At 49.6% G+C, this 16442-nt stretch overlaps 1 long non-coding RNA gene across 1 annotated transcript in view; it reads left to right on the forward strand.

The window, feature by feature from the left end:
- The first annotated feature begins 1641 nt into the window (after positions 1-1641).
- Positions 1642-16442, forward strand: part of LOC141047606 (uncharacterized) — a 96569-nt gene continuing 81768 nt past the window's right edge. The window contains exons 1-2 of the long non-coding RNA XR_012219851.1: positions 1642-1702; positions 1787-1836. This is a non-coding gene — a long non-coding RNA (uncharacterized lncRNA). The remainder of the gene's footprint in view (positions 1703-1786; positions 1837-16442) is intronic.

Genomic DNA, 16442 nt, shown 5'->3' on the forward strand with positions numbered 1-16442 from the left:
TTATGTTTCTTGTTGAAAGGTGGTCGTTTTTCAGCCTTCCTTACCTTGGCCATGTCCCTGAGTATGGCACACCTTGAGCTTTTTGATACTCCAGTAACATTGCAGCTCTGAAATATGGCAAAACTGGTGGCAAATGGCATCTTGGCAGCTTCACGCTTGATTTTCCTCAATTCATGGGCTGTTATTTTGCACCTTTTTTTATCAACACGCTTTTTGCAACCCTGTTGGATATTTGCCATGAAACACTTGATTGTTCGGTGATCATGCTTCAAAAGTTTGGCAATTTCAAGACTGCTGCATCCCTCTGCAAGGCATCTCCCAATTTTGGACTTTTCAGAGTCCGTCAAATCTCTCTTCTGACCCATTTTGCCAAAGGAAAGGAAGTTGCCTAATAATTAAGCACACCTTATATAGGGTTTTGATGTCACTAGATCACACCCCTCCTCATTACAGAGATGCAAATCACCTGATTTACATAATTGGTAGTTGGCTTTCAAGCCTATACAGCTTGGAGTAGGACAACATGTATAAAAAGGATGATGTGATCAAAATACTCATTTGCCTAATAATTCTGCACACAGTGTATGTCTTCAGGGATGCTGTTTACAGAGAAAGATGAATGAAACTATTACATTTTATATATTTATTCTAAAAAGTAGGCAGTGTTTATAAAAATGTACAAAGATGTTTCAAAATAGGAACAAAACAATACAGTGTATATAATCACATAAAATAAAAAGGAGTATCAAAAGAAAGTACTAAATCTGTGTCATGGAAATAGCATGAATTGTGGTGGCGTGGAGCATTCATTTTAGGGAAATAGTACAGAACCACAGCGCATTGTGTCTTCCAGAATTGTCAATGGCAAAAACTCAAAATCTGCTTTTATTGGATAAAAATCATGACCACATACCTCTCTTCGGTAAGCTCATATGGTGGCTGGCCATGGGATGTAGCTAGGGTTCCAAATTTAAACCCTTAGTAATCGAGCCAATTTTGACCTTAATGACCAAGCCAAATTTTATTATTCTGACCAATCTCACTTTATGAGGTAATAACTCTGTAATTCTAAGGCTAGTTTCACATTAGCGTTTTATAGCGCAGCGCACCGTGTGCTATCGGCCGCTTGCGCCCTGCTCCCCTATGTATAACACGGTGGGCACATGGTCTAGCGCTTGCATGCCTTCATCAGCATTTTCATGCGCTGCGCTTTTTCCAGGTGTGCGCTAGACGATACATGTTGCATTTTTTGTTCCGTCCCACCTCGACAAAAAAGCGTATGCGCACGGAATGCGTCAAAAAATCACATTACAGTCTATGGGGTCGCTGGCATGTGCTTGGTCATGCGTACGGCAGCGCTATTGAGCGCGTGCGATTTTTGAGTAAACAATGTCTAGACACTGGTTAAACCACCTCCTACACAAAGCAACATTGTTTGTGGGTTGTGGAGATAAAAGAAGAGGTGTTCACTGGCAGAACAATACTCTACAGATAGGCTGGAGGAGAGCAGACATCTACAGAAAAAGAGACAGAATTTTGATCCCAGCTAAAGCAGCAAGAATGTGAGTATTCTTAAACCTAATGTCTCCCTGTCCTTTAATGTATTATGTACTAATGCCTTTTATTTTTTTTTTATTGCAGCATGTCTTCTGGATCAGACTATACACCATCCCGGGAAGAAGTGGCCCAAGCAGAGTGTGATGTGAGTATCTTCCTTCCCTAGATTTTGGGTAAGTATAGCTGCTTTTATATACACATGTGTACAATAATTTTTGTTATTTTTCAGACATCTTTGGACACGGCATCTGAGTCAGAATTGCAGGAGCAGCCACGCAAGTAAATATTAACTTTTTTTTTTATTCTGCCTCTGTCTTGATTTTCATATTCAGTCTTTCTATGATAACACAGTTGTGTGGCATGCTGGATATTTTCAAGCATGGTACACAATTGTGTTATCATGCCCAACAGTGAGTGCATTGTGTATTGTATTGCTCTGTTGTGCTGCATTGACTATTGTCCCTGATGACACTGTTGTGTTTCCTGCTAGATATAATCTAGTATGAAATATAACAGTGTTATCATGGTCAACAGTGTCTGCATTGTGTATTGCATTGCTCTGTTGTGCTGCATTGGCTATTGTCCCTGATGACACTGTTGTGTTTCCTGCTAGATATATTCTAGCATGAAACATAACAGTGTTATCATGGTCAACAGTGTCTGCATTGTGTATTTTATTGCTCTGTTGTGCCACATTGATTATTGTCCCTGATGACACTGTTGTGTTTCCTGCTAGATATATTCTAGTATGAAACATAACAGTGTTATCATGGTCAACAGTGTCTGCATTTTGTATTGTATTGCTATATTGTGCCACATTGAATGCTTGCCATGTTCACTCAGATTTGCCTGGGGATTGTAGAAGTTGTATAACCTTTATTATCGCTCCAGTCTGCATTCAAACTCAAGCCACAGTGGTGATCCTACAAATAATATTTAGAGTCACATGGTCAGGGGTCATAAAGAGTGAAGGATGCTAGTGCATCCCCACATCACTATTTGTAACATCAGGCCAGGTGACACAAATATTAGTTGTATTATCTCCACTGTCGCTGTAAATTGAACACAAACTGGAGAGATGATAAAGCTCATAAAACTTGTGTGTTTGTATAGTCACCTGGTCAGGAGTACTAGTAAATTCATGATGCAAAAAACACAGCATCATAAATTCACTGGTACACCTGGGCAGTTGATTATTGTATTGGAGTGTGCACTCGGTACAGGTATCAAAACAGGATTTTTATTAACATACACACAAGAAAAAATCTTTACAACATTTGATCTTGCCATTCCACCCATCCTACATCTGAGATAAAGTAGACCGCAAATTGGTCCCTCATTTGGCCAACTTCAACGGATGACCTGAGAGGGTGCTGATTGAATTCAGGCAATGGGTTTGCAGCAGGTTCATCTAGTTCAAAGTTACGGTGCTCTTTAGCCATCACAAATTATGAAGAACCTCACACGCCTTCACCACCTCATCCACTGTTTCCAGTTTCAGATTAATAGCTGTGGTGAGAATTCGCCATCTGGAGACAAGAATACCAAAGGCACACTCAGCAGTTCTTCTTGCCCTGGTCAATCTGTAATTAAAGATTTTTTTGGTGTGGTCCAAGTCCCGGCTGGAGTAGGGTTTAAGCAGGTTTTGGCACATTTGAAAGGCCTCATCTCCAACCATTACAAATGGCTGTGGCGGACATTCGGTGATGGGAAGAGGCCGTGGCATGGGGAAATTGAAATGATTGCCATACAATCTCCATCCCATGTCTGAGTTCTTAAAAGCCTGGGAGTCATTCCCACGGCCAAATGACCCGATGTCCACTGCAACAAACACAGCCTGCATCCGCTATGGCCGTGAGTACTGTAGAAAAGTACTTTTTGTAGTTGTAGTACTCCGAGCCTTTTCTTTTGGGTTTGATTACCATCCACTGCTCCCAAACAGTTGGGGAAATTGCAGACTGTCAAGAATTTGTCAGCTATTTCCATCCACTTTTCTGCGGTGGACAGGGGCATAAATTCTGTACAGAGAACATTCCACAAAGCCCGGCAGGTGTCCGCAACAATTCCCGACAAGGTGGATATTCCAATCCGATACTGGAAGTGGAGTGAAAAAAGGCTCTCTCCAGTAGCCAGAAACAGAGAAAGAACAAAAATTAATATTCACGTATATGGCTTTTTAAAACAAACAAGCAAAAAAAATTCATGCCATAAAAATAATTCTGCAGCCTTTTGTTTACTACATGGCAGAACAATATTTCTGCCAGCTTTGGAATAGTACATGTCAGAACAAACAAAATTATGCAGGCATTGGTTTTGTAATACGTACCGAAATGTGACCAGGAGCCATTCCTCCGGAGGAATCGCACGACGGAGCTGTGTGTCCTGTCTCCGGATGGATTGTTGAACACGAGCAAGTAAATCCCTGAAGCTTTGTTGGGACATCCGGGTATAATCAGTAAATTTCTCCGGATTTGCCTGGAGCTCGCTGTAGAGGGTGTGGTACGCTCCACGGCTCTCCCGGAGTTCAATAATCGGATGTATCCACAAACGCCCCCACTGCCGTCTTCGCTGTCTCCCACTCTCCCTTTGTTGATGGGAATCAAATGCGTAAGCCTGAGCCATCGCGATGTCCAGATCCAAGTTAAAGTGAAAACTCTTCCAGCGCAGATCCATGTTGACAACAGAAAAAGCAAGCAAATGTGAAGAATTCGGCTGTAAACAGGGTCTATATAAAGAATTCCCTAAACACACGCCCACTGATGTCCCCATTAGTGGAGTCTGTTGCAAGAATTTTGCAAGGATTTTCTCCTGCGAAATGTGACACCTAGGACAACCCATGTGCATAAAAAATGCAAACGCATGGAAAAACGCTTGAAATCGCATACAAACGCTGCATTTTTTGTCATCATGCGCACGCTTATGCGATTAAATATCGCAGCGTTTACAAGTGTTTTCAAGCGTTTTTTCGTGCGTTTTATGTGCGCTCGAAACGCTGCGCAAAACGGCGCAAATGTGAACTTAGCCTAAGATTGTTTTTTAGTGAGATATTGTACTTCATGATAGTGCTAACAATTATTTGATGTGACTTGCGTTTATTTATGAAAAAAATGGAAATTTGGCAAAAATGTAGAAAATGTAGCAATTTTCAAAATTTTAAAGTTTGTGCCCTTAAATCAGAGAGTTATGTCACACAAAATAGTTCATAACCAATCCACATTGGGATGACATGAGGCTGGGCTTTGTGTAATCAAAAATTTGCCTTATCACTGAACATAATGTTCTGTGTAAACTGAGGGTCCTGTTCCAAGTTTTGTTTTGCCCATTCTGCAAATTCAGCACGCCGATCTGGGTCACCAACCATTCCCATTTTATTTAGGTGTATCCATATAAATGGCCCACCCTGTATATACGCACATACACTCCCTGCCTATCTAGCCCTGCAATCTATATACCCCTTAATTCATCCTTAGAAGGACTGTTGATTTAGCTGGATTTGTGTATTCTATTATGGTATACCCACACTAACTTATAAAGGGCGGGGACCCGAGCTCCCGTCGAATAATCCAGGAAATGCTCGGCGCTCGCCAAGTACCGCGAGTACAGCGATGCTCAGGCGAGTACCGAGCATTACCGAGTATGCTCTCTCATCACTAGTTGTCATACCTAATATTGTTTTGTTTTAGATTTCTCTTTTGTTCATTCACTTTGCATTTTTTAATTGATAAAAACATACTGTTCACACTACTATTCTTAGAAACCATTCTTACTTTGCTGCATTTTTTCCACACCAGCCTAAAACATTTGCACAGTACAGTATGTACTGTATCTGCTCAGTTCCTTGTGCTCTATTATCTGTTCCCTGCACAGGGAACTGTTTGTTTAATATAGCTGGTTCCCTTTAAGGCCTTATGCTCGCAACAGGGCATTGGTCAGCAGGGACGGTTCTACCCTCTGAATATAGGGCAAATATGTTTGTATTATGTGCTGATTTAGTTATAGCACCATCTAGTAGTGGCTGAATTTATAGCTGTGTCTTAAATAGCATTTATAGCCTGTGCCTTAATAGCAGAGTGTTGCATTGTGGGACTGAAGCAATGTATCTGGGATGAGGAAGATGCCATTTTCTTCTGCGTATTTCATAGGACACATGTTGTTTATTTGTCCTCCTGTAACTCCCCTACTTGAGTTGCTATCCGGTAAAGCATATCTGGTAAGATTAATATCTTTTCTTGCAATGCAGTGTTGTACAGTGTTGTATAGCAGCTAGTGCTCAGTAGATGTAATTAGACACTTGTGCATTCCATGTAAAGTTTGCATCACACTGTATACTTCATGTAATTGTGTTAGCTGTATGATCATCTGCCCAATACTTACCCATGTCTTTTGTATTCTTTATTGTTTTACCACATGTTCTATACTTTTCACCAATAAACAAGTTAGACTACAGAGAACAGTCTGCTTATTTTGGAAGATAGAAGGTGATTTATGCTGTATGCTAGATTGCACACCGTGTCAATGTGTATGAAGGCAGAACAGTAAAACAGATGCTAGACACCTGCGATAGCGAATACTACTTAAGGAGCCGCTTGTATCCACACCGCACTGCCTGCGGATACTGCAGCGGCCGCCATACAGTCACAAGTACTGAGAGTGCAGCCCGCCAACAAGTGCTTCATCTTTCCCGGCACGCAGAAGCCCGCCACGCATAGACTGTTTCCCGCCAGTATACACAGCAATACGCAGCTAAGCGCACAATGTCTCGAAACAGCACATCCTCACTCAAAATGAGGTCATGAGCAAGTTCTGGCAGGTCATCAATAACAGAGCTCTTTGCTGTCACTCGTGCCAAGGCCGAACGAGAGATGCATTTAAAGCTGAAACAGGCAGAGCAAGATGCAGAAACCGCACGTTTGCAGGCAGTGAGAGAGACGGAAGCCACACGTCTGCTGGCAGAGAGAGAGGCCGAAACCGCACGGCTGCAAGCCGAAACCGCAAGTCTGCAGGCAGAGAGAGGCCGAAACCGCATGTCTGCAAGCCGAAACCGCATGTTTGCAGGCAGAGTGAGAAGCGGAAACTGCACGTTTGCAAGCAGAGCTAGAAAAACTTGCGGCAGACAAAGAGACAGCAGCTGCAATAGCTAAGGCAGAGTATTTGGAAGCTATGAAGAATCCTGTTTCTGAGAGACACTGCCACATTCTCAGAACAGATCTAGAGCAGCAAGATCCAGCGCAGCACGTCGCAGAGTACGTCCGTCAACATTCCAGCGTGAATGACAGCCCTGACGCATCATATCAATCCGCCTATGCCGATTACCAGCGATCCAACCCCAAACTTCACTACCATAGACGAGAAGACATCCAGCACAGAGATGTCGACCGCAGCTACTGTTCCACTGAGAAGAAGGTACAGCTCCCATCCCGCCTTAAAGAGACACTTTCTTCACCAAGATGGTACTGTACAGACTATCCATAGTCAGAAGCATCTTACAGGTATGGTGATACACCACACAGTAGACATGACTGTAACACACCGGCTTGTACCAGTACTGACAGAGCCACCATGGACTTTGCAAAGTTCTTTGCCCACCGAGAACTGGTTACAAAAGGACTTGTAAAGTTTGCTGACAAACCCGAGAACTATAGTTCATGGTGAGCCTCGTTCCGGAACGCCATTCATGGTATGGACCTTTCTTGTAGTGAGCAGTTAGATCTCCTAGTAAAGTGGATCGGAAGTGAGTCGGTCGAACATGCCAAAAGACTGAGAGACATTAATGTAAATCATCCCCTTACTGGTCTACGTAAAGTGTGGGAAACACTTGATGAATGCTATGGACAGTAGAAGTCATAGAAAATGCTTTATATAAAAGAATTGATGATTTTCCTAAGATAGGACCTAAAGGTTATCAATAGCTTAGAGAATTGAGTGATTTATTGATTGAATTACAGGTTGCCCAGGAGGAAGGAGACTTGCCCGGATTGGCATTCTTAGACACCGCTAAGGGTGTCAATCCGATAGTACAGAAACTTCCTTACAACCTACAAGAAAAGTGGATTACATGTGGTTCACAGTATAAGCAAAATCATAATGTATCATTCACTCCTTTCATTGTAATTATTGATTTTGTAACCCAGCAATCTAGGATTAGAAATGACCCTAGTTTTGACTTTACTCTGTCGTATTCCACTGCCCCTGGTGTCAAACCCAGTAGGACACTTGTGTCAGTCCATAAAACTAACATTATTTCCACAGACCCTCCCCACAATGTGAATAAACCTCCTCCAGACGAGAGTAAGCCTCAGAATGTCAGTAAACATTGTCCTCTACATAAGAAACCACATCCTCTACTAAAATGCAGAGCCTCAGGGAGAAGTCTTTGGAGGATCGCAAAGGTTTCCTCAAGGAGAATAACATCTGCTTCAAATGTTGTGCCACAACCTCTCACTTCGCCAGGAACTGTGAAGCTAGCAGGAAATGTGCAGAATGCAGCAGCACGGATCACAATACAGCCATGCACCCTGGAGCAACTCCACGAGTGTTGTCACAAGCAGAGGAGCACGATGAGAAGCAGAAAGACACCGACTAAGACACCCCTGAGGTCAGCTCTAAATGTACGGAGTTCTGTAAGGGGCTCACAGGAGGAAGGTCCTGTTCAAAAAATCTGCCTTGTCTGAGTCTATCCTGCAGGCCGCAAGGACAAAGCCCTCAAGATATAATAATAATAATACATTTTATTTCTATAGCGCTGACATATTCCGCAGCACTTTATATTTCAGAGGGGATTTGTACAGACAATAGACATTACAGCATAACAATAATCACATAGATTATAGCAAATACTAAGAGGAATGAGGGCCCTGCTTGCAAGCTTACAATCTATGAGGAAAAAGGGGAGACACGAAAGGTGGGTGGTAACAATTGCCCTGATTGTTTGGACCAGCCATAATGTTAAGTGTGTAACAGTACAGACACAGAGGGCTAATGGATGTGTGGGAGGAACGGCCCCCGTCGAGTGTTCGGGCCGGAACCAGGGGAGCCGTCATCTGGGTTCCGGGGGAAACTGTCCCCGGGGGGACAGAATTCAGGGACGGACCGTTGTGATAGACAGATGGGCCAGGGGAGGGACCAATATAAAGGAGGTGGGGAATTCCCAGGACGATGAGTCAGCAGACTGACACAGAGACAGCAGGAGACCGTGGGAGTGGCTGAAAGCGAGAGCGACTCACCAATGCCAGGGAGGACGCTCACCAAGGACTCCAGAGGGAGGGTATCGAGGCGAATATCCGGGACTTGCTGCCCCATTCCAGCCTGCGGCCACTACGGCCCCAGTTCAACCCGCTGCCGCTGCCGCCTCCCCCCAGCCCGCAGCCTACCCGTGGTCACCCGCGGCCGCTGCTGCCTCGCTCCAGCTCGCGGCTGTGGCCTGTTCCCCGCCACCTGCAGCCGCCCTGTTCTCACCAGTGGCCGCGGCAAATACAGTACCGCTGGCGGCCACCACTGTCCTGCTTCGGTCCGCAGCAGGGGCCGGGCCTCCGCTGACCGCGGACTCCCTGTCGCAGCCGATAGCTGCGCAGGTGGCCTGTCATTCGCCACCACACATCGCTGCCGCTTGCCCCAGGCCAGGGGCTGTGGCCCAACCGTCCAAGGACTACGCCGGAGCCTGTGGGGCTCCAGTGTCAACAGCGCGCCAGAGTACGCGGAGTCTTCGTCATTGCCTCAGCAACTGGGCCCAGCAACTACTACGCCGAAAGACCACCAGCCCGAACGGCGAGGGACGTCTGGACGGCTACGTTGACTTTATAATTAAGGACCCATAGTCGGCCATACCGCGGCCCTATAGTGACCGGCTGTTGCCGGAAGTAGTCGTGTTCTACCCGTTTGTGTGTGCTTGTATAGAACCGCCTGCGAGGGCAACCTGTGTTACCCCTTTTGGTGATCAGGCCGGGACTGAGGAAAGTCCCCTCTAGTCTAATAAACGTTAATATAGAAAGCACCTAACTGTCTCAAGACTCGTCACTGCATCCTGCGTACCTGCAAACACCACAGTTGGCGTAGCCGGCAGGATGCAGTCTCCGAGCGCAGACGGTGGTGCGCCTGATCAGAGTGGGGCTGCGGGCGCTGCTGATGATGGGGGTCCCCGCTCCAGCATCTCCCTGGGGGCTATGCTAAGTAACTTGCCCCGGTTTTCTGGCTCCAATACCGTTGTGGAGCTGGACCGAACGTATGCAGGGCCTTTTCCGTATGCACCCCATGACCCCCAATTTAGAGGCTGAGGTGGCCCTTATGGCGCTAGATGGGGAAGCACAGAAGTCGGTTATGTTGAGACCCCCGGGGAATCACAACACCTTCGCCAGGGTCTTACAGATCCTGGAAGAGACCCACGGGGATCCGACAGACGTGGGGGAGTTGAGAACCCGGTTGTTCAGTTGGATGCAGGGGGAGGGGGAGACCATCACCCAGTATATGAACGCCCTCCAGGAGCTACACACCGCCATAGAAATGAAGGACGGAATAGGGGTAGGGCCCATCGACATTACCCTGCGTGACCTGTTAGTGACTGGACTCCGGGACCCGCTAATCAAGCAGGCATTGCGGGAACAGGTCCGAGTGAACCCACGTTTAGCCTTCTCCGAAGTGGGGAGTCAGGCCGGGTGCGAGAACAAGAGCAGGGGATGACGGTTCCTGTGGGGAAGGCCCGGAGCCTGGAGTCTTCCGTAAACGTTGTCAAAGAACCTCGATGGATCGAGGAAATGAGACAAGTACTGAAGAGTATCCGGGGTGAGCTGGCTGAAGAGAAGAAAAGAACGGAGCCCGCGCCCGGCCGACCTGGCTACAATTCCGGGCCCTGGGGGCCTCGCAATACCCGGGGTGGCCGAGCCTCACTGCCCTGGTGTTATGAGTGTGGAGAACTGGACCACTTCGCACAGGAGTGTCCGCGGCATGGGAAATACCCACCCCGGCGGACATTAAACTAGAGGGCTCCGGGCATGGGGGACGCCGCTCGGAGCCGGAAGCCACAACGAGGGGTGGTGGAAGTCCCGAAGAACTGGTCGCTAAGTGCCCAATAGAATGGGCCGAAGTCGAGGGTCGTGCTGTACGGTGCCTAGTGGATACAGGGCCGCAGGTAACGACCATGCCGGCAACGTACTTCCGGCAGCATTTCCCGGAAGCGGCAAGGCCCCAATGGTGGCTCATGATACGACTAGTGGCCGCAAACCAACTGCTGGTACCTGTCGCCAGGGTGGTGTGGCTCCAGATGACATTATGTGGCAAATCCCTCGACCGCCGGAGAGTGGTCCTAACCCAAGGAGAGACTAACGACCGTCATCCGATCATCTTGGGCGTGAACATACTGCGGGAGTTCGGCAATCTAATCCTCAACGATACCACGCAGGAGACCCTAAGTCAGTGGGGTTCTCGCACGGCCCAAAGGCAGGTCTTCCAGCAGTTGGGGCGGGAGGCGCAGGTACTCCAGGAGTTCCAGGAGGGTGAGGCGCTGGGCAAGGTCATCGCACCGGCGGCCCCTCCGCTCGTGCTTCCTCCGGGGCAGACGGTGGTGGCTCTGCCGATCCACGCCCCGATACCCCTGTAGGGCGTGGAGGTGCAGATGGAGCCATGTTACTCGGAGCGCCTGCACCCTGGCATCCTGGTGGTCCGCTGCCTGGCCACAGTGCGGGAAGGGACCGTCTTGGTACGTTGTGTCAACCTGGAAGATCAGGATATCGCCCTGAAGCCCCGGGCCAAAATGGCCAAACAAGTAAGGCCACTGGAGGAGATGCTGCCGGACCCCGCGGTCCAGTTGAGGGTGCAACCCGAAGATCCCTGGGCAGTGACGGTACGAACCCAACAGGCTGCTGCATCCTCAGCCCAAGAAAAAGGTCGAGTCATCCTGGAGAGAATGCGGGCCGAACTTTCCGGCCTAACGCCAGCCCAGCTTCTCAAAGTAGAGACACTTCTTGGACAATTTTACAGTGTCTTCGCCAGCCACAAGGACGACATTGGATATACTACGGCTATCATGCATTGGATCCCCACGGCAGGAGAGGCCCCCATCTGGGAGCAATATTGGCAAATACCTCCGCAGCTATACCAGGAAGTGAAAACTCTGTTAGCCCAAATGCTCCGGAAGGGGGTCATACAAGAAAGCCAAAGCCCTTGGGCGGCCCCTATTGTCCTGGTTCAGAAAAAGATGGCACTTTGCGTTTTTGCGTGGATTATCGGAAGTTGAACGCCTGCACCATCAAGGATTCATATCCACAGCCCCGCATAGAAGAGTCTCTGTCTGCCCTGGGGAACGCGACGTACTTTTCAACCCTTGACCTGGCCAGTGGGTACTGGCAAGTGCCGATGTCGGAGGAAGACAGGGCCAAGACGGCATTCATCCTTCCCATGGGACTGTTCGAGTTCAATCGGATGCCGTTTGGCTGGCCAATGCCCCGGGAACTTTCCAGCGCTTGATGGAGTGGTGTCTAGGAGACCTCAACTTTGAAGCCACGATGATATACCTGGACAATATTATCATCTACTCCGCCACGTTCGAGGACCACCTGAAGCGGTTGGGGCAGGTGCTCGGCCGGCTGCAGAAGTACGGGTTAAAGGTAAAGCCCCAGAAATGCCACCTGTTCCGCACCAAAATCGAGTACCTGGGGCATACCGTCTTGGCAGAGGGCGTCCGACCATCCCTGGAAAAGGTCGCTGCCATCCAGGGGTGGCCTACCCCCAAGACGGTGAAGGACGTGCGGGCCTTCTTGGGGCTGGCTGGCTATTACCGTCGGTTCGTGAAGAATTTTGCACGTCGAGCTCGAGCCCTGCAAGACCTGCTGAAGGGGGCTCCCGCCGGGGCAAATGGGCAGAAGATCCAGTGGCAGCAACCGCAAGAGGATGCGTTTCAAGATCTCAAAGCTGCTCTCTCGGACCCCCCGGTATTGACATATGCGTATTTCTCGCAACCGTTCATCCTGCATACTGACAGGAGCCTCCAGGGACTAGGAGCTGTGTTATCACAGGTGCAGGACGGCCGGGAGAAAGTGATCGACTATGGTAGCCGATCGCTGCACGACTCAGAACGCAACCCGGACAATTACAGCTCCTTTAAGCTCAAGCTCCTCGCGGTGGTGTGGGCAATGATGGAGCGGTTCGCAGAGTACCTGGCGGGCTCCGAGGTAATAGTGCGGACCGATAACAACCCAGAGAAGTCGAGACGATGAATTAGAGGCAGACGAGATGCCATTCGCCCTCACCACCGCTGCGCTTACAGTCCATACGCAAGAAGCGCCCCATCCGGGACTCCTAGGAGGGATGATGGAACAGCCCCGTGACAACTGGATCCAGGAGCAACAGGAAGATACAGAAATTGGACTCCTGCGCCGATGGGTAGCCACCGGTAAATTGCCCACGGGCTCACAAAGACAGACTTTGACCCAAGATATGTTGCTGATGTTGCGTCAGTGGGAAAAACTAGCCATCAAAATGGGACTTTTATATCGAAAAGCCATGTCACGAATCACGTCAGCTACGATATGGCAGGTGGTCGTGCCCAGAGCTCATCTCAACCAAATGGCCCGGGAAGCCCATAAAAAGGGGGCTCATTTTGGTGCTCAAAAGACTTTACAATGGCTGCAGCAAATAGTGTACCACCCACGCTTGCACGCTGCTGTAGAAGAAGTTTGTCGAACCTGCCGCGCGTGTGAGCTCGCTATACCCTCCGCACAACGAGCCCCGGTGCAAACTATTGTAACATCAGCCCCTATGGAGCTTCTTACCATGGACTATCTAACCATAGGTCCTGCCTGTCAGGGGTATGAACATTGTCTCGTTATGGTGGACCATTTCACCAAGTTTGCCGTGGTCACCCCCACCCGAGACCAAACAGCAGAGTCGGACGCCTATGCGATTTGTAAGAACTTTATTCAAGTGTACGGCTGTCCACAACTAATACATTCGGACAAAGGGGCGTGCTTTCTAGGAAAAGTCATGGAAGAGTTACACCATCTTTACGGTATCGATAAATCGCGGACTACGCCATACCACCCGTAGGGAAACGGAGCCTGCGAACGATTCAATCATACGCTAATCCAAATGCTGCGCACCCTGGAGAGCGACCGCAAGGCCCGCTGGCCTGAATATGTCCCCGAGCTGGTGTGGGTATATAACAATCGGGTGCATCGAGTGACTGGTTACACCCCCTACTCATTGCTGTTCGGACGGGAAGGCAAAGGAATTACGGAGGTGGAATTGAACCCGGAAGAACCCAAACCCTGGACCGGGGTATCCTCGTGGGTCCGGAACGGCACCGGCTGCAGACCCTCCACTGTATCGCCATGCAAAGCTCCAGGATCTAGAACACCAGGGGGAGCATTGCCCCCACCCATTGACTTTCAAACTGGGTATCGGGTACTAATACTTGATCAACGCCCCCAAAACAAGTTAGAACCACGGTAGGAAGTGAACCCGTACCGAGTGTTGCGCCGAATAAGCCCCGACGGGCCTGTGTACGAAATACAATACGAAGGAAACAGCGCGCCTCACACTCGGGTTGTGCACCATAACATGTTACGACCTTGTATGTCTACCGATCCCCCGCGGCACGAACCGACCCTCCAGGTCCCCGACCCCCTGCCCCCGGTCTGGGACCTGGATGACGACGAGGACTTCCCCGTCGCATCTGTGGGTCGCCCTAATAGTAGCACGACAGTAGACCCGGGCATCCCGCCAGAACCAACTATTCGACCACCCTCCACCACCCCAGAAGACTCCACTACACCCGAGCTTCGATGCTCCGAGCGGTCAACAGCTGGCAAACCCCCTGAACGTTATGAACAGGACCAGTTCATATGGCGACAAGGTCTGTCGTCCCAAAAAACTAACCCGAATCTACAAAAACCCTTGCCCGAGGACTGGCGAGCATACAGGGCGGGGGAGTGAGGGAGGAATGGCCCCCGTCGAGTGTCCGGGCCGGAACCAGGGGAGCCGTCATCTGGGTTCCGGGGGAAACTGTCCCCGGGGGGACAGAATTCGGGGACGGACCGTTGTGATAGACAGATGGGCCAGGGGAGGGACCAATATAAAGGAGGTGGGGAATTCCCAGGACGATGAGTCAGCAGACTGACACAGAGACAGCAGGAGACCGTGGGAGTGGCTGAAAGCGAGAGCGACTCACCAATGCCAGGGAGGACGCTCACCAAGGACTCCAGAGGGAGGGTATCAAGGCGAATATCCGGGACTTGCTGCCCCATTCCAGCCTGCGGCCACTGCGGCCCCAGTTCAACCCGCTGCCGCTGCCGCCTCCCCCCAGCCCGCAGCCTACCCGTGGTCACCCGCGGCCGCTGCCGCCTCGCTCCAGCTCGCGGCTGTGGCCTTTTCCCCGCCATCTGCAGCTGCCCTGTTCTCACCAGTGGCCGCAGCAAGTACAGTACCGCCAGCGGCCACCACTGTCCCGCTCCGGTCCGCAGCAGGGGCCGGGCCTTCGCTGACCGCGGACTCCCCATCGCAGCAGATAGCTGTGCAGGTGGCCTGTCACACACACCACTGCCACTTGCCCCAGGCCAGGGGCTGCAGCCCAACCGTCCAAGGACTACGCTGGAGCCTGCGGGGCTCCAGTGTCAACAGCGCGCCGGAGTGCGCGGAGTCTTCGTCATCGCCTCAGCAACTGGGCCCAGCAACTACTACGCCGAAAGACCACCAACCCGAACGGCGAGGGACCTCTGGACGGCTACGTTGATTTTATAATTAAGGACCCGTAGTCGACCATACCGCGGCCCTATAGTGACCTGCTGTTGACCGGAAGTAGTCGTGTTCTACCCGTTTGTGTGTGCTTGTATAGAACCCCCTGTGAGGGCAACCCGTGTTACCCCTTTTAGTGATCAGGCCGGGACTGAGGAAAGTCCCCTCTAGTCTTATAAACGTTAATATAGAAAGCACCTAACTGTCTCACGACTCGTCACTGCATCCTGCGTACCTGCAAACATCACAGATGCATAAAGCATGTGGGAGCATGATACGGGGAACCTGGTTATGGTAAAACTTTAGACTGTGCCATCCAGGGATAGATTAGGTTAATGTGTTGAGGCGGTAGGCCAGTCTGAATAAATGCATTTTCAGAGCACGCTTAAACTTGTGGGGATTGGGGACTAATCATATTGACCTGGGAAGTGCATTCCAAAGAATTGGCGCAGCACATGTAAAGTCTTGGAGACGGGAGTGGGAGGTTCTGATTGTTGAGGATGATAGCCTCAGATCATCAGCAGAACGGAGGGTGCGGGTAGGGTGGTATACTGAAACAAGGGAGGAGATGTAGGGTGGTGCTGAGCCATGGAGAGCTTTGTGGGTGAGGGTAATAAGTTTGTACTGGATTCTGGAGTGTATGGGCAGCCATACACAATCCTGGATGACCAAAGTAACAGGTCCCTAGCCAGGTCCATCTTCTTTGAAAACTTCAACTTTGTAGGCCCTCGTTCTCCCTACACCCTGAGGACATGTTCATGTACCATTGAGACAGTGGGGAGAAAAGCAACCAGATACAAGGTGGAGTCCATAGATGGCCAAACCAGCCTATCGCTACCAACCATCCTGGAGTGCAACCAGATTTCTGACAACAGGTCAGAAATACCTTCACAGGAGGTGACGACACATCACCCCCATCTAAAGCGTATGGCCCACCTGATACCTGAGATGGATCCAGGAACCCCAATAGCTCTACTTCTGGGAAGAGATATACTACAAGTCCACAAGGCTAGAGAATGTATAAACGGCTCCAGGAGAGGAACAGTCTGCTTATTTTGGAAGATAGAAGGTGGTTTATGCTGTATGCTAGATTGCACACCGTGTCAACGTGTATGAAGGCAGAACAGGGACTGTTGGGGTTCATAAAGTCTAAGGCCACATTCACA

Source organism: Dendrobates tinctorius, unplaced genomic scaffold (assembly GCF_039654945.1).
Source record: "Dendrobates tinctorius isolate UK_male_01 unplaced genomic scaffold, ASM3965494v1 ptg000128l, whole genome shotgun sequence".
NCBI lineage: Eukaryota > Metazoa > Chordata > Amphibia > Anura > Dendrobatidae > Dendrobates > Dendrobates tinctorius.